Genomic DNA, 25678 nt, shown 5'->3' with positions numbered 1-25678 from the left:
AATACTGGCAGAAATTAAATGCTCAAAATAATGAGTGTTTATTCCCCCAAAATGGCTAAATCCCAGTAAGAACAGGCTTTGTAGTGTCTTACCCTTACCTATATTCCCACTCTTTCATCTTAGTCCTAGTAGGCATAAAAACCATGTATCCTAGCATGTATATGAGAAGAATGTGTTTGGAAACCCTTCAAGACACATTGAAGACCTGTCTGGCAGTTCCTGGGAACACCTAACTATAGGGCTTTTCTGCATTTTACCCTCTTAAGAGTTTATTCACTATTATTTTTTTCTCTCCAAGGCTTTTACTGATGCATAACCTGTAGAAATTTTTAATATTGCAAAAACTTTTAACATTTGAGGCAAAAAGGGACCTAACCAAAAAACTCAAAAAGAAAAGCTTTGGAATGGCATTTCTATGAGATTTGAAAAGTCTATATTCCTGAGAACCTAGGTCAAGCACACACCCAGCGAAGTGCACATGCTCACAAAAAAGACCTAGGAAGGTCCTCATCTTCCAGGTCTGTCTGAACTGAGATTCTGCACAAGCATGAAATGAATACTGAGGCAGAGTTGTTAAACCTGAGTGTGGACAGTATACCCCAACAGGCACAGAGGCTATATGCAAAGCCTGGAAGGCTAACTGGTTTTAACGAAATCACAGTCCAAATATGAGCTATCCACTAAACTAATCAAGGGTCCAATGGCTACACGCAAGAAAGGATACAAACTACACAGTTAGTTTAGAAAAGTCACTAAGCAAAGAATGAACAGTTAGAGAGGGAATCAATTTTGAGGAACATCTCAGCTGAATTACTAGTTTTCAAAAAAAAGAAAGTGAGATCCACAAAGAGAAAACATGGTCCATATACAGTAAGAACAGTAGTCAATACAAACTGTTCCTAAGAATGCCCAGAATTTACACGTAACAAACACTTTACATCAAATACTGTAGTATGTTTAAGGAACTAAAAGAAACCAAAAATACTAAACATGAGAGCAATGTCTCATCAAATAGAAAAAAATCAATAAATTATTTTTAAAATTTTATTATAGTTGATAATATACTAGTTCAGGTGTACAACATACTGATGCAATAATGTTATAAAATTCTCATAATAAATGTAACTACCATGCACTATAAAATTTATTACAGTACTGTGGACTGTTAAGTCCTATGATGTACATTACATTCCCAAGACTTATTTTATAATCAGAAGTTTGTACCTCTTTAGCTCCTTCATCTGTTTTACCCACCTTCCCACTGCCCTCCCCACAGCAATCACAGACAGACTTCAACAGTATTATGCTAAAGTGAAATAGGAGATAAAAACTATGCTTTCACCTAGAGTTGAAATCTAAAACAAAAAGAAATGAACAAAACAGAGAGTCATAAATATAGAGATATATAGTTTATTTTTAAAAATGGAAATAGTGGAAATGAGAAGCATACTAAGTTCAATGCCCCTCTTCCAATAATGAATAGAATTATACAAAAATATTAACATGGAAACAAAAGACTAAAACTTTTTTTATTAAGGTTTTATTGATATATACTCATTCACTCTTATGAAGGTTTCACAAGAAAAACAATGTGGTTATTACATTCATTCTTATTAACAAGTCCTTCCTCCCCATACCTCCTTGTAGTCACTGTCCATCAGTGTAGTAAGATGCCACAGAGTCCCTATTTGGAAGACTGAAACTTTTTAAACCAAATACATCAAACAGGTATCTGTAGAAAACACAACCTAGCAACAGAAAAATAGTTTCATTCACAGCATGATTAAACATATGGTTAAGAGTTCCAACAGACAGAAATCAAGTGGATTTCAGACTCACAAATGTACATATAATCTGATACTGACATCATATTACAACCATCTTTGTTTCCTAAATGTTCAAAATTATAATTTCATAGCATATATATGTCTTATACTCCCACTGTAAGAATTTACACCAGATTTATAGCATATAGTGCACATCTTATTTCTACTATCAGACTGCAAACCTTTTGGAGAATGGAAGCTTTTAACTTACTCAGCTGCATCCCCTAAAATTGGTTACCTGGACATACATTCTACGGTCTTTAAATAAAATCACCACCATATACTTGCTCATTTCAAAAAAAAAATTTTTAGAAGAGACAATGTAGCTTCATGTAAGACATTTTAATACCTTCTTATCTTCTCATTTCACCATAGAACAGTGAAAATGTCAGCTTGCACAATGTGGAAGCCATAATCCCTAGAATACCTAGCATAATGCCTAGAATCAATTAGCCTTTAAATGAATGAGGATAGAATGGTCTGTAGTAATTATCCAAACTTAGAATATTTACTGCATATTTTACTTGAGGTGAATACAAATAATAAAGAACAATACTACACCAACCAGTCTTCCTACTCAGCAAAGTGCCATTAATCAATGTGGAAATCACAATTTAAGAAAACACTACAGTTTTGAACATGTACTGGCCCTTAATAAATTTTGGTAACAGGATGGTTAGAGGGTTAATTGGCTAGAAATGGTCAAATTATGTTTTTTTGCATCTTTTAAACATTAATGACTTTTAAAATACAAGGACACAATACAAGTGTTATTTATCACTTGATAGTCTCATAGACCAAACAATATAATGTCTGAGGTGTTTATCCAAACCTATGAAAGAAAATTTACTGGTACTGTTCAAATTTTTTTTTTTACTAAGAAAGAGTAATGTCAAACCATTCTTCCCACAAATATTCAACCAGTGTGGAAAAGGTATGTATTAAGATTTAGGGAAAAAAACTATACTGTGTGTATATGTACTCAAACATACACATGGAAAGACAATTAAGATATACTATATTAGGAAAAGCTATAGTATACAATTGAGTTAGCTTCAAATTTTGTAATTGAAGATGTTAAAAATATTTAATTTTATTGCAACTAAAACAGTTTAAACATTATAAAAGTTCTCATATGTCATGGAAATTAGAGACTTTTAATTACAAAGTTCCTAGACTATTTAAGTCCTACGATATTAAAGTATTCAAAATACATAAAAAATCAGCCTTCTGTCACCAATCTATCATAAACACAGGCCCTAAAACCATGATTATTTTGGAAAAGAATGGATTAATGGATCAAAAAAACACCATTTTTTAAGATTATAAAATCAAAGATGAAGGAACTTTTAAACAATGGGATAATAAAGCTGCCTTTTGTTAGCTGTGATGAGGAATTAAATACTATTCCTAAATATTAAATTTCCCTAATATGTTATTCCACCAAACTAAATCTATTATTTAATTAGCACTCCCTTTGGCTTTAATCAATATTAAAACAGTTCTCCAACTTTCTTTTTTTTATGGCATAACATCTTTTAAAGAAAGTAGGCCACTTGTTTTATAGCTTGGATCTGTTTGTTTCCTCACTAATATATTCACAGTAAACATTTCTGGCAGAAAAATACTACAGGTTGAAGCATATTCTTTGTAAAAATGACCTGTCATAGAAGTTTTTTTCATCAACAATCTTATTTTACTTATTTACATCATCAGAAGAATCACAGTATTTTGAAGGCTTTGGGGACTTAAAAATGGGTTGCTTGGTCTATGTATATATCTAAAGCAAAGCCATTTTTTTAAAGCAAATTTTATATTAAAGCAAGTAAATCTCCATACCTTTTTTCTAAGTTTTCCTCTGATATGACATAACTTCTTTACACCATCAAAACCCTAGCTTGTAAACGTCCATTTCCCAACATTTTGATAACCTGAGCATACTCTTAAGGAGGAATGAAAAGAGTCTGAGATACTGTTCAATTTTTGTCAAAATGTAACAGCTGAAGTGAGCACCCACGTGGTAATTTGCACTACTGAGTTTAGATAAAACTACAACTTTTTTAAAAAAAGATATGACTTGATGAACAAACATTTGGTATTCTAGCCTAAGACTGAGAAAGCTCTCAGTGACACATCTTCTAATTATAGCTGAGAAAACCAGAAAATTAATCTGTCAATTTCTCAAGCCTCTTCCAGCTATGTATATATACATCACACTCCTATTTTCAAAGTAAATAAAAGAATACAGGAATAATTTGTCCAATGTTACAAACCATTTACATGACATGCTCTCTCTCTTACTAGGAATAATTTAATTATCTATCCATTTTGAGTAAATCAGTCCACCCTTGTCTTCATAACTGTTATGTTCTTTAGACATCAGAGTGGCTCACTGTGGAATGTACACTGGCTTATTAATGTCACATTTAGATACCAGCCCAATCCTGGCTCTCCTTTCCCTCAGAAATGTTAGTGGCAAGAAAAGTTAATATTAATAAACTTTTGCTTATTTTAAGTACCTTAATGGTTATTCTAAAGTTCTTTAAAAAACAAGAATAATGTTTTGAGTTAAAATCCCTAAGTTTAATTAAAATATTTTCAAAATGTCCTCAAAAGCCCACCTGATTCCAATGACACTAGAAAACAATGATAAAATAGAAGCATTACGAGCCCACATGGGGCAATCTCTTCTAACTTTAAATGGCAAAAGGAGTAGGAATGGAGAGAGGGAATCAGACGACTGCAAAATTTTCATTACCAAAGTTTGTACTAAGGAATAGCCCAAAAGACATCCTGGGCTAATTTATAATTATACTGAGTGAGAAACTGGATTGACCCTATGGGCCAATTATAGCCAATGAGCTTATGTTTAGCACTTGGACTCTGACAGAGGAAAAAAAAAAAACTAGAAAATTGTCCCTGAATACAAACTCCTAATAGATGGGAGAAATACGAAAGTTAACTAAGTTCTTTAGCCACAAACATGTTTTATATAATGACTAAAGATGTTGATGCTTTAGTTGCTTGCATGTACTGCATGAATAACTACATAGTTTTACGAAGTGTTGATGATCATAAAAACAATTACACAAATTAGATATAGATTACATGCATCAGAATCCAAAGAACTTTTCTCTATTGACAGGAACACTTTATATCTGAATTGAACATGTGGTGATCAATAGTTCAAAATTTGAATTTCACTTCATTTAAATAGCCACATAGATTAAAGAAGGCGGTGTGAGAGGTGAGACAGGGGCTTCCTCCTAAAACCATATATAATATGAAAATATAAGTAATACAACTGATCTTGAAAGAGCAACAGGAAAGAGGATGGCGCCAGACTGCATACACCTGAAGGAAAGAAGCAGACCTTGCTGAACAGGGTAACATACCAAAGCTGTGGCCCAGTGGGACCCAAGCCCTTCCTCCACCCCAGCTCACGGGATGGAGGAAGTGAAACAGACAGAAGCCTGGGAATGCTGAATACCTAACTCCGGAGATCTGCTCTGAGAGCACAAACATACATTTCATGGTGCTTTCATGATAGTCTCGTGGCTAGGGGACTGGAAAGCTAAGACAGGCAGAATTCCTGGAGAGACTGAAATTTCAGCCACTTGTGGAAAGCAGGGAGGGATTCATATCCGGCTGCTCTGGGACAAAAGACAGATGGGCAGTCTGAGAGACTTCCTAACAAAGAAGTTCTTAGCAAGAGGGCTGCTAAAGGGGCAAGGATTGCAAAGAGCTTACTCCTCAGGAGAAAGGACAGGTAGACAAAATTGTCCGGGTGCACTCTGCCCAGAAGGTCGGGACCTTTCATGATTTCCACGTGCTCCAGCTCCCTGGCTGACTACACAGCACCAAGGAGCCCCTCTGTGATAGGCAGCCTACTGTTCTCTACTACTGGCTCTCCCGGCCAGCCTCACCTGGCTCATAAACTGGCAAACCCTACCTTGGCATTAGCCCAGCCAGAGGGAAAATTTGTCTACAGCAACTACAAACGCAAAGCACAGTGTGCTCAGCCCACTGGTTCTGGCAGTGGAGACCAGAATAGCAGCCAGAAAGCAGGAAACAGCTCTTACCACCCCCAGACATCAATACCGCTCCCCTGCAACCCCCAACATTGCTTCAGGGGCTGAGTAGCTCGAGAAAGTAGAGCTTCCGGGCACTAGAGGGTGCTATACACAAAGGAACCTGGTTCAGAGTAAAATTAATATAATTCCTAAGAAAGATGACAAGGACCTCATGATTCTTCCTGAAAGGGAGTTAAAATAAAAATCATTAACATGCTAATGGAAGTATGGAAAGATACCCAAGAACTCAAGAATGAATTCCAGTCAGAGATCCAATCATTGAAGAGCACAATGGAGGGTATTAAAAGCAGATTGAATATGGTAGAGGAGACGATAAATAGAGAAGAGGAATATAAAAAAGCTGAGGCACAGAGAGAAAAAAGGATCTCTAAGAATGAAAGAATATTGGGAGAAATGTGTGATCAATCCAGATGGAGCAATATTCGCATTCTAGGGGCACCAGAAGACAAAGTGAGAGAGAAAGGGATAGAAAGTATCTCTGAGGAGGTAATTGTTGAAAATTCCCCAATCTCAGCAAGGAGATAGTCTCTCAGGCCATGGAGATCCACATATCTCTGAACATAAGAGACACAGGAAGACAACAGCAAGACATATAGTAATTAAAATGGCAAAGATCAAGGATAAGGACAGACTATTAAAACCGGCCAGAGAGAGAAATAAGATTACATACAAAGAAAAGCCAATCAGGCTAACATCAGACTTCTCAAAAGAAAACTTACAGGCCAGAAGGGATGACATGATAAATTTAATGCAATGAAGAAGAAGGGCCTGTAACCAACACTACTTTATCTGGGAAGATTATCATTTAAATTTGAAGGAGGGATTAAACAATTTTCAAATAAGCAAAAGCTGAGAAATTTACCTCCCACAAACCATCTCTACAGTCTATTCTGGAGGAATGGCTATAGATGGAAGTGTTCCTAAGGTTTTAACAGCTGTCAGCAAAGGTAATAACACAACAGGAAAGAAAGTAGAACAGCTATTTACTAAGCAAATGCAAAATTAACTATCCCGAAGTCAATTAAGGGATAGAAAAGGATACAGAATATGATACCTAATATATAAAGAATGGAGGAGGAAAAAAAGGAGGAGAAAAAGAAAAGAACCTTTAGATTATATTTGTAATAGCATATTAAGTGAATTAAGTTAGACTCTTAGATAGTAAGGAAATTAACCTTGAACGTTTGGACACCACGAATCTAAAGTCTGCAATGGCAATAAGTACTTACCTATCAATAATCACACTAACTGTAAATGGTCACAACGCACCAATCAAAAGACATAGAGTCACTGAATGGATAAAAATACAAGACCCATCCATATGCTGCCTACAAGAGACTCACTTAAAAGCCTAAGAAATACACAGACTAAAAGTGAAGGGATGGAAAAAGATATTTCATGCAACTAATAGAAAAAAGCAGGAGCTGAAGTACTTGGATCAGACAAAATAAACTTCAAAACAAAGAAAGTCACAATAAACAAAGAAGAACATTACAAAATGATAAAGGGGTCAATCCAACAAGAAGATATAACCATTATAAATATCTATGTTCTCAACACAAGAGCACCCACCAAAAATCACATCATCTCCATAGACACTGAAAAAGCATTCAATAAAATTCAACATCCAGTCATGACAAAAACTCTCAAAAAATGGATATAGAGGGCAAGTACCTCAACATAATAAAGGCCATATATGGCAAACCCACTGCCAACATCATACTTAACAGCAAGAAGCTGAAAGCTTTTCAACTAAGAAGGGGAACAAGACAGGGATGCCCACTCTCCCCACTGTTATTCAATAAAGTACTGGAGGTGCTAGCCTCAGCAATCAGACAAAACAAAGAAATACAAGGCTTCCAGATTGGTAAAGAAGAAAAAAACTGTCACTATTTGCAGATGACATGATATTGTACATAAACAACCCTAAAGAATCCACTCCAAAATGATTAGAACTAATATCTGAATTCAGCAAAGTTTCAGGATACAAAATTAATACACAAAATCTGTTGCATTCCTATACACTAACGATGAACTAGCAGAAAGAGAAATCAGGAAAACCATTCCATTCTCAATTGCATTTAGAAAAATAAAATACCTAGGAATAAACCTAACCAATTAAATGAAAGATCTATACCCTGAAAACTATAAGACACTCTTTAAGAGAAATTAGAAGAGGACACTAACAAATGGAAACATATCCCATGCTCATGGATAAGAATTAATATTGTCAAAATGGCCATCCTGCCTAAAGCAATCTACAGATTCAATGCAATTCCTATCAAAATACCAACAGCATCTTCAACGAATTAGACAAAATCATCCTAAAATTCATATGGAACCACAAAAGACCCCAAATAGCCAAAGCAATCCTGAGAAGGAAGAATAAAGTGGGGGGATCTCACTCCCCAACTTCAAGCTCTACTAAAAAGCCACAGTAATCAAGACAATTTGGTACTGGCACAAGAACAGAGCCATAGACAAACGGAAGAGACTAGAGAGCCCTGATATAAACCCAACCATATATGGTCAATTAATATATGATAAAGGAGCCATGGACACACAATGGGGAAATGGCAGGCTCTTCAACAGCTGGTGTTGGCAAAACTGGACAGCTACATGCAAGAGAATGAAAATGGATTATTGTTTAACCCCCTACACAAAAGTAAACTTGAAATGGATTAAAGACTTGAATGTAAGTCATGAAACCATAAAACTCTTAGAAGACAACAGAGGCAAACATCTCCTGAATATAAGCATAAGCAACTTCTTCCTGAACCCATCTCCTCGAGAAAGTGAAACAAAAGCAAAAATGAACTCGTGAGACTACATGAAACTAAAAACTTTTTGTACACCAAAGGACATCATCAACAGAACAAAAAGGCATCCTACAGTATGGGAGAATATATTTATAAATGATATATCCAACAAGGGGTTGACATCCAAAATATATAAAGAACTTACACACCTCAATACCAAAAAGCAAATAACCCGATTAATAAATGGGCAGCCGATATGAAGAGACAGTTCTCCAAAGAAGAAAATCAGATGGCCAAAAGACGCGAGAAGATGCTCCAAATCACTAATCATGAGGGGAATGCAAATCAAACCACAATGACATAATATTCGTCATGTAATTGTAGATTAATGATAACAAAAAAAAGAGAAAAGGGGCATTACTCCCTGATAGGATAAAACTGACTGTAAATCAACGATTAAAGTATGCTTTAAATATCCTTAATTTTTATCATTTAAAGGGTGTCAGATGATCGGCTATGGAAGTAAATTTTTCTGATAATATCACTTTATCTTAAAAAAAAAAAAGATATTTGAGAGGAGGGAGCCAAGATGGTGGCGTGAGTAGAGCAGTGGAAATCTCCTCCCAAAACCACATATATCTATGAAAATATATCAAAGACAACTCTTCCTAGAATAAAGACCAGAGGACACAGGACAATATCCAGACCACATCCGCACCTGAGAGAACCCAGTGCCGCGCGAAGGGGGTAAGATACAAGCCCCGGCCCGACGGGAGCCGAGCGCCCATCCCCCCAGCTCGCAGAGGTAGAAGAGTAGAAAAGTGGGACGGAGACAGAGCCCAGGACTGCCGAACACCCAGCCCCCACCATCCGGGCCAGAGCGCAGACACAGTGCGTGCACGGGGAGCCCTGGATACTAGGGAAACAGGGCAGCAAGAACAGTGAGCGGGTACCGGAGGCCTGGCGTTGGAGGACATAAGAAAAGTGAGTGGCCATTTTTTTTTTTTTTTGCTGATTTGAATTGGCCAGCGCTTTTTGGAAGTCTTAAAGGGATAGGGACCCCAATACTAGGGAAACAGGGCAGCAAGACCGGTGAGCAGATGCCTGAGGCTGGAGCCGGAGAATAAAGAAAAACAAGGGGCCATTTTTTTATTTTTTAAATTTTTTTTATTTTATTTATTTATTTTTTTGGTCGTTGTTTTGTTTTGGCAGGTGCTTTTTGGAAGTCTTAAAGGGGCACGGTGGGACACTTAATACAGAGGTAGTGAATCCGGGGACCTCTGGGCACCCTAACCCCTGGGCTGCAGGGAGCAGGGAGGCCCCTTACGGAGATAAATAGCCTCCCAGCAGCTCCTGCTCCAACGCGACTCCACCATCTTGGAGTAGCTGCCCGAGCCAGGCCACGCCCACAGCAACAGCGGAGATTAACTCCATAGCAGCCGGGCAGGAAGCAGAAGCCCTGTCTGCGCGCAGCTGCGCAGCACAAGCCACTAGAGGCCGCTGTTCTCCCAGGAGAGGAGGGCCACAAACCAACAAGAAGGGACGTTCTTCCAGCCCTCACTCGTCCCAGCTCTGCAGACTATTCCTATCACCATGAAAAGGCAAAGCTACAGGCAGACAAAGATCACAGAGACAACACCAGAGAAGGAGACAGACCTAACCAGTCTTCCTGAAAAAGAACTCAAAATAAGAATCATAAACATGCTGACAGAGATGCAGAGAAATACGCAAGAAAAATGGGATGAAGTCCGGAAAGAGATCACAGATGCCAGAAAGGAGATCACAGAAATGAAACAAACTCTGGAAGGGTTTATAAGCAGAATGGATAGAATGCAAGAGGCCATTGATGGAATTGAAACCAGAGAACAGGAACGCATAGAAGCTGACATAGAGAGAGATAAAAGGACTCCAGGAATGAAACAATATTAAAAGAACTGTGTGGCCAATCCAAAAGGAACAATATCCACATTAAAGGGGTACCAGAAGATGAAGAGAGAGGAAAAGAGATGGAAAGTATCCTGGAAGAAATCATTGCTGAAAACTTCCGCAAACTGGGGGAGGAAATAATCGAACAGAACACGGAAATATACAGAATCCCCAACAGAAAGGATCCAAGGAGGACAACACCAAGACACATAATAATTAAAATGGCAAAGATCAAGGACAAGGAAAGAGTTTTAAAGGCAGCTAGAGAGAAAAAGGTCACCTATAAAGGAAAACCCATCAGGCTAACATCAAACTTCTAGAAAGAAAACCTACAGGCCATAAGAGAATAGCATGATATATATAATGCAATGAAACAGAAGGACCTTGAACCAAGGATACTGTATCCAGCACAACTATCATTCAAATATTATGGTGGGATTAAACAATTCCCAGACAAACAAAAGCTAAGGGAATTTGCTTCCCACAAACCACCTCTACAGGACATCTTACAGGGACGGCTCTAGATGCGAGCACTCCTAGAAAGAGCACAGCACAAAACACCCAAAATATGAAGAATGGAGGAGGAGGAATAAGAAGGGAGAGAACAAAAGAATCTTCAGACAGTGTATATAACAGCTCAACAAGCGAGCTAAGTTAGGCAGTAAGATACTAAAGAGGCTAACCATGAACCTTTCGTAACCACGAATTTAAAGCCTGCAATGGCAATAAGTACATATCTTTCAATAGTCACCCTAAATGTTAATGGGCTGAATGCACCAATCAAAAGACACAGAGGAATAGAATGGATAAAAGAGCAAGACCCATCTATATGCTGCTTACAAGAAACTCACCTCAAACCAAAAGACATGTACAGAATAAAGTCAAGGGATGGAAAAACATATTTCAGGCAAACAACAGCGAAAAGAAAGCAGGGGTTACAGTACTAAAATCAGACAAAATAGACCTTAAAACAAAGAAAGTAACAAGAGATAAGAAGGACACTACATAAAGGGCTCAGTCCAACAAGAGAATATAACCATTCTAAATATATATGCACCAAACACAGGAGCACCAACGTATGTGAAACAAGAACTAAAAGAACTAAAGGGGGAAATAGACTGCAATGTATTCATTCCAGGAGACTCCAACACACCACTCACCCCAAAGGATAGATCCACCGGGCAGAAAATAAGTAAGGACACAGAAGCACTGAACAACACAGTAGAGCAGATGGACCTAATAGACATCTACAGAACTCTACATTCAAAAGCAACAGGATATACATTCTTCTCAAGTGCACATGGAACATTCTCCAGAATAGACCACATACTAGGCCACAAAAAGAGCCTCAGTAAATTAGAAAAGACTGAAATCCTACCAACCAACTTTTCAGACCACAAAGGCATAAAACTAGAAATCAACTGTACAAAGAAAGCAAAAAGGCTCACAAACACATGGAGGCTTAACAAAGCACTATTAAATAACCAATGGATCAATGAGGAAATAAAAATGGAGATCCAGTAGTATGTGGAAACAAATAACAACAACAACACTAAGCCCCAACTTCTGTGGGACACAGTAAAAGCAGTCTTAAGAGGAAAGTATATACCAATCCAAACATATTTTAAAAAGGAAGAAAAATCCCAACTGAATGGTCTAATGTCACCATTATCAAAATTGGAAAAAGAGGAACAAATGAGGCCTAAGGTCAGCAGAAGGAGGGACATAATAAAGATCAGAGAAGAAATAAATAAAATTGAGAAGAATAATACAATAGCAAAAATCAATGAAACCAAGAGCGGGTCCTTCTAGAAAATAAACAAAATAGATAAGCCTCTAGCCAGACTTATTAAGAGGAAAAGAGAGTCAACACAAATCAACAGTATCAGAAATGAGAAAGGAAAAATCACGACGGACCCCACAGAAATACAAAGAATTATTAGAGAATACTATGAAAACCTATATGCTAAGGAGCTGGGAAACCTAGGAGAAATGGACAACTTCCTAGAAAAATACAATCTTCCAAGACTGACCCAGAAAGAAACAGAAAATGTAAACAGACCAATTACCAGCAACGAAATTGAAGTGGTAATCAAAAAACTACCAAAGAACAAAACCGCCGGGCCAGATGGATTTACCTCGGAATTTTATCAGACATACAGGGAAGACATAATACCCATTCTCCTTAAAGTTTTCCAGAAAATAGAGGAGGAGGGGATACTCCCAAACTCATTCTATGACGCTGACATCACCCTAATACCAAAACCAGGCAAAGACCCCACCAAAAAGAAAACTACAGACCAATATCCATGATGAACATGGATGCAAAAATACTCAACAAAATATAAGCAAACTGAATTCAAAAATACATCAAAAGGATCATACACCATGACCAAGTGGGATTCATCCCAGGGATGCAAGGGTGCTATAACATTCAAAAGTCCATCAACATCATCCACCAAATCAACAAAAAGAAAGACAAAAACTACATGATCATCTACATAGATGCTGAAAAAGCATTTGACAACGTTCAACATCCATTCATGATAAAAACTCTCAGCAAAATGGGAATAGAGGGCAAGTACCTCAACATAATACAGGCCATCGATGATAAACCACAGTCAACATTATACTGAACAGGAGAAGCTTAAAGCGTTTCCTCTGAAATCGGGAACTAGACAGGGATGCCCACTCTCCCCACTGTTATTTAACATATTACCGGAGGACCTAGCCACGGCAATCAGACAAAACAAAAAAATACAAGGAATCCAGATTGGTAAAGAAGAAGTTAAACTGTCACTATTTGCAGATGACACGATACTCTACATAAAAAACCTTAAATACTCCTCCTCAAAACTACTAGAACTGATATCGGAATACAGAAAGTTGCAGGATACAAAATCAACACACAGAAATCTGTGACTTTCCTATACACTAACAATGAACCAACAGAAAGAGAAATCAGGAAAACAACTCCATTCACAATTGCATCAAAAAAAATAAAATACCTAGGAATAAACCTAACCAAAGAAGTAAAAGACTTATACTCTGAAAACTACAAGTCACTCTTAAGAGAAATTAAAGGGGACACTAACAGATGGAAACTCATCCCATGCTCATGGCTAGGAAGAATTAATATCGTCAAAATGGCCATCCTGCCCAAAGCAATATACAGATTTGATGCAATCCCTATGAAACTACCAGCAACATTCTTCAATGAACTGGAACAAATAACTCAAAAATTCATATGGAAACACCAAAGACCTCGAATAGCCAAAGCAATCCTGAGAAAGAAGAATAAAGTAGGGGGGATCTCACTGCCCAACTTCAAGCTCTACTATAAAGCCATAGTAATCAAGACAATTTGGTACTGGCACAAGAGCAGAGCCGCAGAACAATGGAACAGACTAGAGAATCCAGACATTAACCCAGACATATATGGTCAATTAATATTTGATAAAGGAGCCATGGACATACAATGGCGAAATGACAGTCTCTTCAACAGGTGGTGCTGGCAAAACTGGACAGCTACATGTAGGAGAATGAAACTGGACCATTGTCTAACCCCATATACAAAAGTAAACTCAAAATGGATCAAAGACCTGAATGTAAGCCATGAAACCATTAAACTCTTGGAAGAAAACTTAGGCAAGAACCTCTTAGACATAAATATGAGTGACCTCTTCTTGAACATATCTCCCCGGGCAAGGAAAACAACAGCAAAAATGAGTAAGTGGGACTATATTAAGCTGAAAAGCTTCTGTACAGCAGAAGACACCATCAATAGAACAAAAAGGAACCCTACAGTATGGGAGAATATATTTGAAAATGACACATCCGATAAAGGCTTGACGTCCAGAATATATAAGGAGCTCACATGCCTCAGCAAACAAAAAACAAATAACCCAATTAAAAAATGGGCAGAGGAACTGAACAGACAGTTCTCCAAAAAAGAAATACAGATGGCCAACAGACACATGAAAAGATGCTCCACATCGCTAATTATCAGAGAAATGCAAATTAAAACTACAATGAGGTATCACCTCACACCAGTAAGGATGGCTGCCATCCAAAAGACAAACAACAACAAATGTTGGCGAGGCTGTGGAGAAAGGGGAACCCTCCTACACTGCTGGTGGGAATGTAAGTTAGTTCAACCATTGTGGAAAGCAGTATGGAGGTACATCAAAATGCTCAAAACAGACTTACCATTTGACCCAGGAATTCCACTCCTAGGAATTTACCCTAAGAACGCAGCAATCAAGTTTGAGAAAGACAGATGCACCCCTATGTTTATTGCAGCACTATTTACAATAGCCAAGAATTGGAAGCAACCTAAATGTCCAACAATAGATGAATGGATAAAGAAGATGTGGTACATATACACAATGGAATACTACTCAGCCATAAGAAAAGGGCAAATCCAATCATTTGCAGCAACATGGATGGAGCTGGAGGGTATTATGCTCAGTGAAACAAGCCAAGCGGAGAAAGAGAAATACCAAATGATTTCACTTATCTGTGGAATATAAGAACAAAGGAAAAACTGAAGGAACAAAACAGCAGCAGAATCACAGAACTCAAGAATGGACTAACAGGTACCAAAGGGAAAGGGACTGGGGAGGATGGGTGGGTAGGGAGGGATAAGGGTGGGAGAAGTAGGGGGGTATTAAGATTAACATGCATGGGGGGGTAGGAGAAAAGAGAGGGCTGTACAACACAGAGAAGGCAAGTAGTGATTCTACAACATTTTGCTATGCTGATGGACAGTGACTGTAAAGGGGTTTATAGGGGGTCCTGGTATAGGGGAGAGCCTAGTAAACATAATATTCGTCATGTAAGTGTAGATTAGTGATACCAAAAACAAAGCAAAAAAAAAAAAAAAGGGCAGTTCCTGTGTGGTAACCTCCAACGTGTTCTACACAAGGGTATAAAGGGCATATAAAAGTGTAGGCAAAGGGTCTGTTTGTGTTTATACAGAGGATCAAAGCCTAATTGGGCTACCCCGAAAATGAACTAAGATACGATATGAAAAAGAACTTCCAACATCTGCACTCCCTGGAAGACTCATGCCAGAAGATGATCATCAAAAAACCCCAACAAAGATCCATGCACTGCTACAGGTGTAGATGCACTCATCCCACCAGTTCCTGGACTTGCCATGGGAATGAGGAAGGAGATATCTAAGCTGGCCTGTGCATACAGTAAAACAACAAATTGGACGGGATCTGTACTGTCAGAACTCAACCAAGAATTAGGAGAAGTGCAAGTTGCAGCGCTCCAAAATCTTGCGACTACAGACTATTTACTGTTAAAAGAACATAAGGGATGTGAACACTCCCCAGGAATGGGTTGTTTTAATTTGTCTGATTTCTCTCAGACTGTTCAAGTTCAGTTGGACAATATCCACCATATCATAGATAAGTTTTCACAAATGCCTAAGGTGCCTAACTGGTTTTCTTGGTTTCACTGGAGATGGCTGGTAATTACAGATATGTTTTGGTTATGTAACTATACTCCTATTATGTTAATGTGTGTGCACAATTTAAGTAGTAGCTTAAAACCTATACATGCTGAAGTTACTCTACAAGAAGATATGTCAAAGAAATAGTCAATCTTCCCATGTTTTCTTCCGCCTGCTACTTCTATAGCTTTTCTTCTTCCTTCCTAATTACAACCCTTAAATAGAATTCGTGCCTCATATCAAATTTACCGAGTATCATAATTCTTCCAAGTGGTAAAGATACCTCAAGACAAATGCTGGGCATAGAAGCCACAGGGCATAAATATGCAAAGAAGTAAAAAGCTAACCTTTTCAAACAATAAGGCTTCCCTCTCACTTACCAACTTCACATTTCCCTGTATGGCCCCGGAAGATGACTGGTTAGCCAGAGACGGGTAAGATTCCTCAAGGGAGGAACAACCTAAGACAGGCACAGTCGCAGGGGGGCCATCAGGTGAGAAATTGGGGATCAACAGAGGTGAGGCTTAGAACCTCACCCCCCCCGTTCTGAGAGAAATCTTCTGCATCCGTGGATGTTTTATTGCCCTGGTCTAGCTTGGATTAACACATAGTCTACAGGCACACACCTGATCATGTACATTTGCTCTCTTACAACACTAAACTATGTTTTCTACCTTTATCTTGTATCTACCTACCACTTCAGCATTTTATTAAAAATAATAATAATAAAGAGAGAAATGTGGTATCCACATATAAATCAAGTATAAAAACCAAATGAGTATTCTTATTTGAACTGACTGTTTAGAGTTCATAATGCATGAGCAAAACCGAAAGTTTCTGTGATGACTGCCCTTGTACTGTTCACTATGTAACTTATTCATTATGTAAGAATTTGTTCTACATGTAAGAACTTGTTTGTTATGCCTCAGAAGATTGGAGACTGACGAAAATTAGGCTTGGGGTGGATTAATGATTCTGCACTGAGCATTGACTCCCCTATACAGAATTTTATTGTCGTTAACAACCATTTGATCAATAAATATGAGAGATGCCCTCAAAAAAAAAAAAAAAAAAAAAAAAGGAGACTTCCAAAGGTAAAATAAATAAGTAACCGGGATGTAATGTATAGCATAAGGAATATAGTCAAGATATTGTAACAGCTTGGTAGGGTGATAGCTGGAACCTAGAATTATGTATATAAATGTTCTACCACTGTGTTGTACACTTGAAACTAATGTAATGTAATACTGTGCGTCAACTACCCTTCAATAAAAAATAATTATTTAAAAAAAAAAAAAAACTAAAAATGGAAATACCATTTGACCCTGGAATCCCACTTCTTGGAATATACCCAAAGAATACAACTTCTCTTATTCAAAAAGACATATGCACCCCTATGTTGATCGCAGCACTTTTTACAATAGCCAAGATATGGAAGCAACCTAAGTGTCCATCTGTAGAAGAATGGATAAAGAAGATGTGGTGCATATACACAATGGAATGCTATTCAGCCATAAGAAAGAAACAAATCTTACCATTTGCAACAGCATGGATAGAGCTGGAGGACTTTATTCTCAGTAAAATAAGCCAGGCAGAGAAAGACAAATGCCAAATGATTTCCCTCATTTGTGGAATATAACAATGAAGAAAAACTGAAGGAACAAAATGGCAGCAGACTCAGAGACTCCAAGAATGAACTAATGGTTACCAAAGGGAAGGGGTATGGGAGGGCAGGTGGGGAGGGAGGGAGAAGGGGGATGAGGGGCATTATGTTCAGTACACATGGTGTGGGGGATCATGGGGAGAACAGTGTATCACAGAGAAGGGACATAGTGGATCTCTGGCAACTTGCTGCACTGATGGACAGTGACTGCGTTGGGGTATGGGTGGGGACTTGATAATATGGGTAAATGTAATAACCACATTGTTTTTTCATGTGAAACCTTCATAAGAGTGTATATCAATCATACCTTAATAAAAAATAAAGAATATGGTTATTTATGTGACTATTGAAAAAAAAAAAAAAAAAAACCAAATGAGTATTCATATTTGAACTGACTGTTTAGAGTTCATAATGCATGAGCAAAACCGAAAGTTTCTGTGATGACTGCCCTTGTACTGTTCACTATGTAACTTATTCATTATGTAAGAATTTGTTCTACATGTAAGAACTTGTTTGTTATGCCTCAGAAAATTGGAGACTCACGAAAATTAGGCTTGGGGTGGATTAATGATTGTGCATTGAGCATTGACTCCCATATACAGAATATAATTGTCGTTAATAAACATTTGATCAATAAATATGAGAGATGCCCTCAAAACAACAACAAAAGAAAAAGTACACACTTCCAATTGTAAAATAAATAAGTATCCGGGATGTAATGTGTAGCATAAGGAATATAGTCAAAATATTGTAACAACTTGGTATGGTGACAGCTGGTACCTAGAATTATCATGTATATAAATTTTGAATCACGGTGTTGTACACCTGAAACTAATATAATGTAATACTGTGTGTCAACTACCCTTCAATAAAAAATGATTATCAACAACAGCAAAAAAAGCAGTTCCTGTGTGGTGATCTTCAATAAGTTCTTCACAATGATATAAAGGGCATATCACAGTATGGAGAAAGGGTTTGTTTGTGTTAATACAGAGGATCAAAGCCTAACTTGGCTACCCAGAAAACGAATTCAGATACGATATGAAGAAGAACTTCCAACACCAACATTCTCTGGAAGAGTCATTCCAGAAGATGAACATTAAAAAACTTCAACAAAGATCCTGGCACTGTCGCAGTTGTAGCTGCATTCATCCCACCGGTTTCTGGACTTGCCATTGGAATAAAGAAGGAGATATCTAAGCTGGCCTGTGCATACAGTAAAACAACAAATTGGACGGGATCTGTACTGTCGGAACTCAACCAAGAATTAGGAGAAGTGCAAGTTGCAGCGCTCCAAAATCTTGCGACTACAGACTATTTACTGTTAAAAGAACATAAGGGATGTGAACATTCCCCAGGAATGGGTTGTTTTAATGTCTGATTTCTCTCAGACTGTTCAAGTTCAGCTGGACAATATCCACCATATCATAGATAAGTTTTCACAAATGCCTAAGGTGCCTAACTGGTTTTCTTGGTTTCACTGGAGATGGCTGGTAATTACAGGTATGCTTTGGTTATGTAACTATACTCCTATTATGTTAATGTGTGTGTGCAATTTAAGTAGTAGCTTAAAACCTATATATGCTGAAGTTACTCTACAAGAAGATAGGTCAAAGAAATAATCAATCTTCCCATGTTTTCTCCCGCCTGCTATTTCTATAGCTTTTCTTCTTCCTTCCTAATTACAACCCTTAAATAGAATTCGTGCCTCATATCAAATTTACCGAGTATCATAATTCTTCCAAGTGGTAAAGATACCTCAAGACAAATGCTGGGCATAGAAGCTGCAGGGCATAAATATGCAAAGAAGTAAAAACCTAACCTTCTCAAACAATAAGGCTTCCCTCTCACTTACCAACTTCACATTTCCCTGTATGGCCCCGGAAGATGACTGGTTAGCCAGAGACGGGTAAGATTCCTCAAGGGAGGAACAACCTAAGACAGGCACAGTCGCAGGGGGGCCATCAGGTGAGAAACTGGGGATCAACAGAGGTGAGGCTTAGAACCTCACCCCCCCGTTCTGAGAGAAATCTTCTGCATCCGTGGATGTTTTATTGCCCTGGTCTAGCTTGGATTAACACATAGTCTACAGGCACACACCTGATCATCTACATTTGCTCTCTTACAACACTAAACTATGTTTTCTACCTTTATCTTGTATCTACCTACCACTTCAACATTTTATTAAAAATAATAATAAAGAGAGAAATGTTGTATACACATATAAATCAAGGATAAAAATCAAATGAGTATTCATATTTGAACTGTTTATGGTTCATAATGCATGTGCAAAACCGACACTTTCTGTGATGACTGCCCTTGTACTTTTCACCATGTAATTTATTCACTACGTAAGAATTTGTTCTCCATGTAAGAACTTGTTTGTTATGCCTCAGAAGATTGGAGACTGATGAAAATTAGGCTTGGGGTGGATCAATGATTGTGCATTGAGCATTGACTACCCTATACAGAATTTTATTGTCGTTAACAACCATTTGATCAATAAATATGAGAGATGCCCTCACAAAAAAAAAAAAAAAGGACAGACTTCCAATGGTAAAATAAATAAGTAACCGGGATGTAATGTATACCATAAGGAATATAGTCAAGATATTGTAACAGCTTGGTAGGGTGATAGCTGGAACCTAGAATTATGTATATAAATGTTTTATCACTGTGTTGTACACTTGAAACTAATGTAATGTAATACTGTGCGTCAACTACCCTTCAATAAAAAAATAATTATCTAAAAAAAAAAAGAACATATGGGATGTGAACAGTTCCCAGGAATATTTTGTTTTAATTTGTCTGATTTTTCTCAAACTATTCAAATTAAGTTAGACAATATCCATGATATCATTGATAAGTTTTCACAAATGCCTTGGGTGCCATACTGGTTTTCTTGGTTTCACTGGAGATGGCTGGTAATTGTAGGTCTGCTTTGGTTATGTAGCTGTATTTCTATTATGTTAATGTGTGTACGTAATTTAATTAGTAGTTTAAAACCTATACATGCTGAAGTTACTCTACAAGAAGATATGTCAAAGAAATAATCAATCTTCCCATGTTTTCTTCCGTCTGCTACTTCTATAGCTTTTCTTCTTCCTTCCTAATTACAACTCTTAAGTAGAATTCGTGCCTCATATCAAATTTACCGAGTATCATAATTCTTCCAAGTGGTAAAGATACCTCAAGACAAATGCTGGGCATAGAAGCCACAGGGCATAAATCTGCAAAGAAGTAAAAAACTAACCTTTTCAAACAATAAGGCTTCTCTCTCACTTACCAACTTTACATTTCCCTGTATGGCCCCGGAAGATGACTGGTTAGCCAGAGACGGGTAAGATTCCTCAAGGGAGGAACAACCTAAGACAGGCACAGTCGCAGGGGGGTCATCAGGTGAGAAATTGGGGATCAACAGAGGTGAGGCTTAGAACCCCCCCCGTTTTGAGAGAAATCTTCTGCATCCGTGGATGTTTTGTTGCCCTGGTCTAGCTTGGATTAACACATAGTCTACAGGCACACACCTGATCATCTACATTTGCCCTCTTACAGCACTAAGCTATGTTTTCAACCTTTATCTTGCATCTACCTATCACTTCAGCATTTTATTAAAAATAATAATAAAAATAACAGTAATAATAAGGGAGAAATGTGGGATTCAAATATAAATCAAGTATAAAATCAAACGAATATTCATATTTGACCTGATTGTTTATAGTTCATAATGCGTGATCAAAACCGAAAGTTTCTGTGATGACTGCCCTTGTACTGTTCACCATGTAAGAACTTATTCACTATGTAAGAATTTGTTCACCATGTAAGAACTTGTTCGTTATGCTTCAGAAGATTGGAGACTGTTGAGAACTAGGCTTGGGGTTGATTGATGATTGTGCATTGAGTCCCCTATACAGAATTTTATTGTTGTTAACAACCATTTAATCAATAAATATGAGTGATGCCCTCTCAAAAAGCATGTTACCACTAGAGCTCTTTGTAAAGGGCTAGAGAACACCCTTTTCCCATTTTGAAGGTAGGTTTCTAAGATTATTAAAGGAAATACGCTGAGTGAGAATAAGTCCAAAGTAGAAACTATTCAGTATACGGTGCAAGATAATTTTATCCTTAACTTCAGCAACCCTTACCCAAGCTGAATTCACAGGGTTTCTGGATTTTCCAAAATATCACTTGTGTTTCTTCTACACAAATTAGCCTCACCTAATAAAATTGAGGAGTCTTAAAAAGAAAGGATCCTCACAGTGACTATAATGAGGTAGGTAGTGGGGACTTGATGATAGGGGGAGTCTAGTAACCACAGTGTTGCTCATGTAATTGTAGATTAATGATACATACATACATACATACATACATACATACATAAATAAATACGTATTGATAAAAACAAAAGAATACTCAAAGACATAACTGAAAGTCATGAAACCATAAAACTCTTAGGAGAAAACAAAGGCAAAACTCTTGAATATAAACATGAGCAACTTTTTCATGAACGTATCTCCTTGGGCAAAGGAAACAAAAGCAAAAATGAACAAGTGAGACTACATCAAACCAAAAACCTTTTGTACAGCAAAGGACGCCATCAGTAGAACAAAAGGCATCCTACAGTATGGGAGAATATATTTGTAAATGACATATCCGATAAGGGGTTATTAGTACCCAAGATACATAAAAAGCTCACACACCACAATATCCAAAAAGCAAATAACCCTATTAAAAATATAGGCAGAAGATCTGAACAGACATTTCCCCAAAGAATAAATTCAGATGGCCAACAAGCACATGAAAAGATGCTTCACATCACTAATCATCAGGGAAATGCAAATCAAAACCACAATGAGATATCACCTCATACCAGTAAGAATGGCCACCATCCAAAAGACAAGCAACAAATAAATGCTGGTGAGGATGCGGAGAAAGGGGAACCCTCCTACACTGCTGGTGGGAATGTAAATTAGTTCAACCATTGTGGAAAGCAACATGGAGGTTCCTCAAAAACCTAAAAATAGAAATAGCATTTGACCAGGAATTCCATTCCTAGGAATTTACCCGAAGAAAACAATATCACAGATTCAAATAGACACAGGCACCCCTATGTTTATCACAGCACTATTTACAATAGCCAAGAAATGGAAGCAACCTATGTGTCCATCAGTAGATGAATGAATAAAGAAGATGTGGTACATATACACAATGGAATATTATTCAGTCACACGAAGTAAACAAATCCTACCATTTGCAACAACATGGATGGAACTAGAGGGTATTATGCTCAGTGAAATTAGCCTGGTGGAGAAACACAAATACCAAACGATTTCCCTCATTTGTGAAGTGTAACAACAAAGCAAAACTGAAGGAACAAAACAGCAGCAGACTCATAGTACCCAAAAATGGACATAGTACCCAAAAATGGACTAGAGAGTACCAAAGGCAAAGAGGTTGGGGAGATATAAGGTGATAAGGGGTATTATCATTAACACACATATGTAGCAGGGTTGGGAGGAAGGCAATATAGTACAGAAGTAGTGACTCTAACATCTTACTTAGGTTTATGAACAGTGACTGCAATGGGGTGCATGTAGGTGACTTGATAATATGGGTCAGTGTAATAACCACAATGTTGCTCATATGAAACCTGAGCATAGATTGTATTTCAATGGTATCTTAATTTAAAATAAGGACCCTTCAACTTAGAAACACCAGAAAACAGATTGGTTTTGCATACACAAATTGAAAACATAAACTAAGGGTGATTATCTCCAGAAAGAGAGATTTCTCTTAAGGGAGTACACAGAGAATTTTAATTAAATCTACATTATAGTTCAGAGTTAAATAATTCCCAGGAGTTTACAATACTATATATACTTTCTAGGTGTACCTCAAATATAAAAATAATTTGTTGTCAATTTCCATTAATTAACCATACCCTAATTACAACCACCCATTTTACTGTCACATAAAACAACTGATTTAATTCACTATTGAGAAGATGAGACAACTAAGAATACATTTAACTTTATCTTTCTAAACCTAAAACACCCCAAAATTCAGAAATCTCTTTAACAAATTAGATGTGTTTTTAAGATATTCTGTAATGGTATCTTTATTAGGCATCACTTAGTTTAAAAGTTCCATGGAATCAAAAAGAAAACTATTTATTACTTAATCTAAAAATGGAGTCAGGTATAGGAAATAACATGGATCAAAAGTTTGTAATAGACACTTATTAAGTGCCGAAGTGTATAATCCATATCCTTAAGACAGATACTATTACCTTTAGAGTACATAACAAAGTGAGGGATCTGAAATCTCATCAAGAGAAATAAAAGTGGAAACAAGATACCTATTCAACTGGTCCAACTATGTGTGAGGTAATCATGGTTAACAAAACTATAAACTTGTTCTAACTTTCCTAACATATGGTTATAAAGAATCACCTGGTGTTTACCAGAATAATCAGGAATAAAACCGCTGCTATAAAAAATACACATCAGTTGGTTTTGGGGATCCAGAAAGCACTGCCCTGAATAGGGCTGACACAAAACTATGAGCGATTTACCAAATGGGGTAAATGAAGAGTGACAAATACAAAGCTGAATCCCTGGAAACAGTAGTCAACTAGAAAAGTAAACTCAAGTAGATCTGCAACCCAAGAATGAAAAATCAAGGGTGAGTTCTTGTTACATGAAAATGACGCTACCCCGCAGGAACTTCCTCCGTTTGTACTTCCACGTTTCTTCGAAACGTTATAAATGCTACCACCAATGACAACAAACTTCAGGTTTTAAACAGGAGAGAATTTCTCTCAGGAATGTGCAAATGTCCAGCATTACCTAAGGTAGTCTCTCGTTTTTAAATTTCCAAGTAGATTTATCTTCAAATCTAGTAATTTATGAAAGTTTTGTCTCAGAATAAGATCGGGTACAAACATTTTCTGCCACAATGTGTTACAGGGAACGAACACCGAAACTTGTGCTAAATTTTTACAAGTCTTCTGGAAAAAAAAAAATTAAACTCCGTGAAGGGCTGAAGGAAAGTAACCCGCAGACATGAACCGAAATATGTACGAAGGTTCCATCTTCTTTTCACAAGTGGGAGTATCTTTAGTAATGGCTGTCACCAAAAAAGCCATGCGAGAATATCACATTGTCACATAGGCAGTAACCACCTTTGAAAAGTTATCAACTATTCCCTACAGTGCTGCGGTCTCGCACAAATCATGAGCAAATAGCCGTCATTTACAAAGGCTTCTGCTACACCCCACTGAGAAACAAGAACTTCCTAGATTCTCTCCGGAGCACAGAATCGTTTCCGGAACGAACAAACATGGGAAGAAAAGGGAATGGAGTCATTGCGCCTAGCTCTGAGTCCTGGCCGAGGACACTGGGCAGAGCAGAATCATTCCTTGAGCTACACACTCCCTTACCTTTGTTCTTCGACATGGCGGTGATGGCCGCTTCTTCGCATTTGCGACTCCTTTACTGCGGTGGCGGCGACGCGGCAGCTACTTTCCCAAGCGGTGCGCGGACCGAACAATTACCACTTGCGCGCAGAACCGGAGCGATAACTGAACACACGCAAATTTGTAGACAGCTACAAGCGGCGGCAAAAAAAAAAATGGCGTCACTGATGTTGCCGGCGCGGATGCTTGCGTCACTTTTCCTTGCCTCTTGCTTGGCTGGTCCCCGCCCACGCCCTTCGTATCTTATTAAACACGTGTAGACTATTGGCTCTTAAGTGTTCTAGAACCCTCGGAATACTCCCAGAAGGTTGGGGTCGAAGTGGGTGAATCAGAGCTGAAAAGAGGCGGGGTTAACGCCATAGACTCCTGGGTAAAGACAAATTGCGATACACATGGCCGTCAAAGTCTACGTCCAATGCTTTGTAACAGTCATATCTCCCAGTTAAGTAAATCACTCGTAAATTCTAAA

The 25678-nt window shown here is 37.7% G+C and overlaps 1 long non-coding RNA gene across 1 annotated transcript in view; it reads right to left on the bottom strand.

The window, feature by feature from the left end:
* Positions 1–25345, bottom strand: part of LOC130682071 (uncharacterized) — a 131473-nt gene extending 106128 nt beyond the window's left edge. Inside the window, exon 1 of the long non-coding RNA XR_008995387.1 lies at positions 25174–25345. This is a non-coding gene — a long non-coding RNA (uncharacterized LOC130682071). The remainder of the gene's footprint in view (positions 1–25173) is intronic.
* Between the last annotated feature and the right edge of the window lie 333 nt (positions 25346–25678).

This window comes from Manis pentadactyla, chromosome Y (genome assembly GCF_030020395.1).
Source record: "Manis pentadactyla isolate mManPen7 chromosome Y, mManPen7.hap1, whole genome shotgun sequence".
NCBI classification, from domain to species: domain Eukaryota; kingdom Metazoa; phylum Chordata; class Mammalia; order Pholidota; family Manidae; genus Manis; species Manis pentadactyla.
This window is presented reverse-complemented; position numbering and strand designations above follow the sequence as displayed.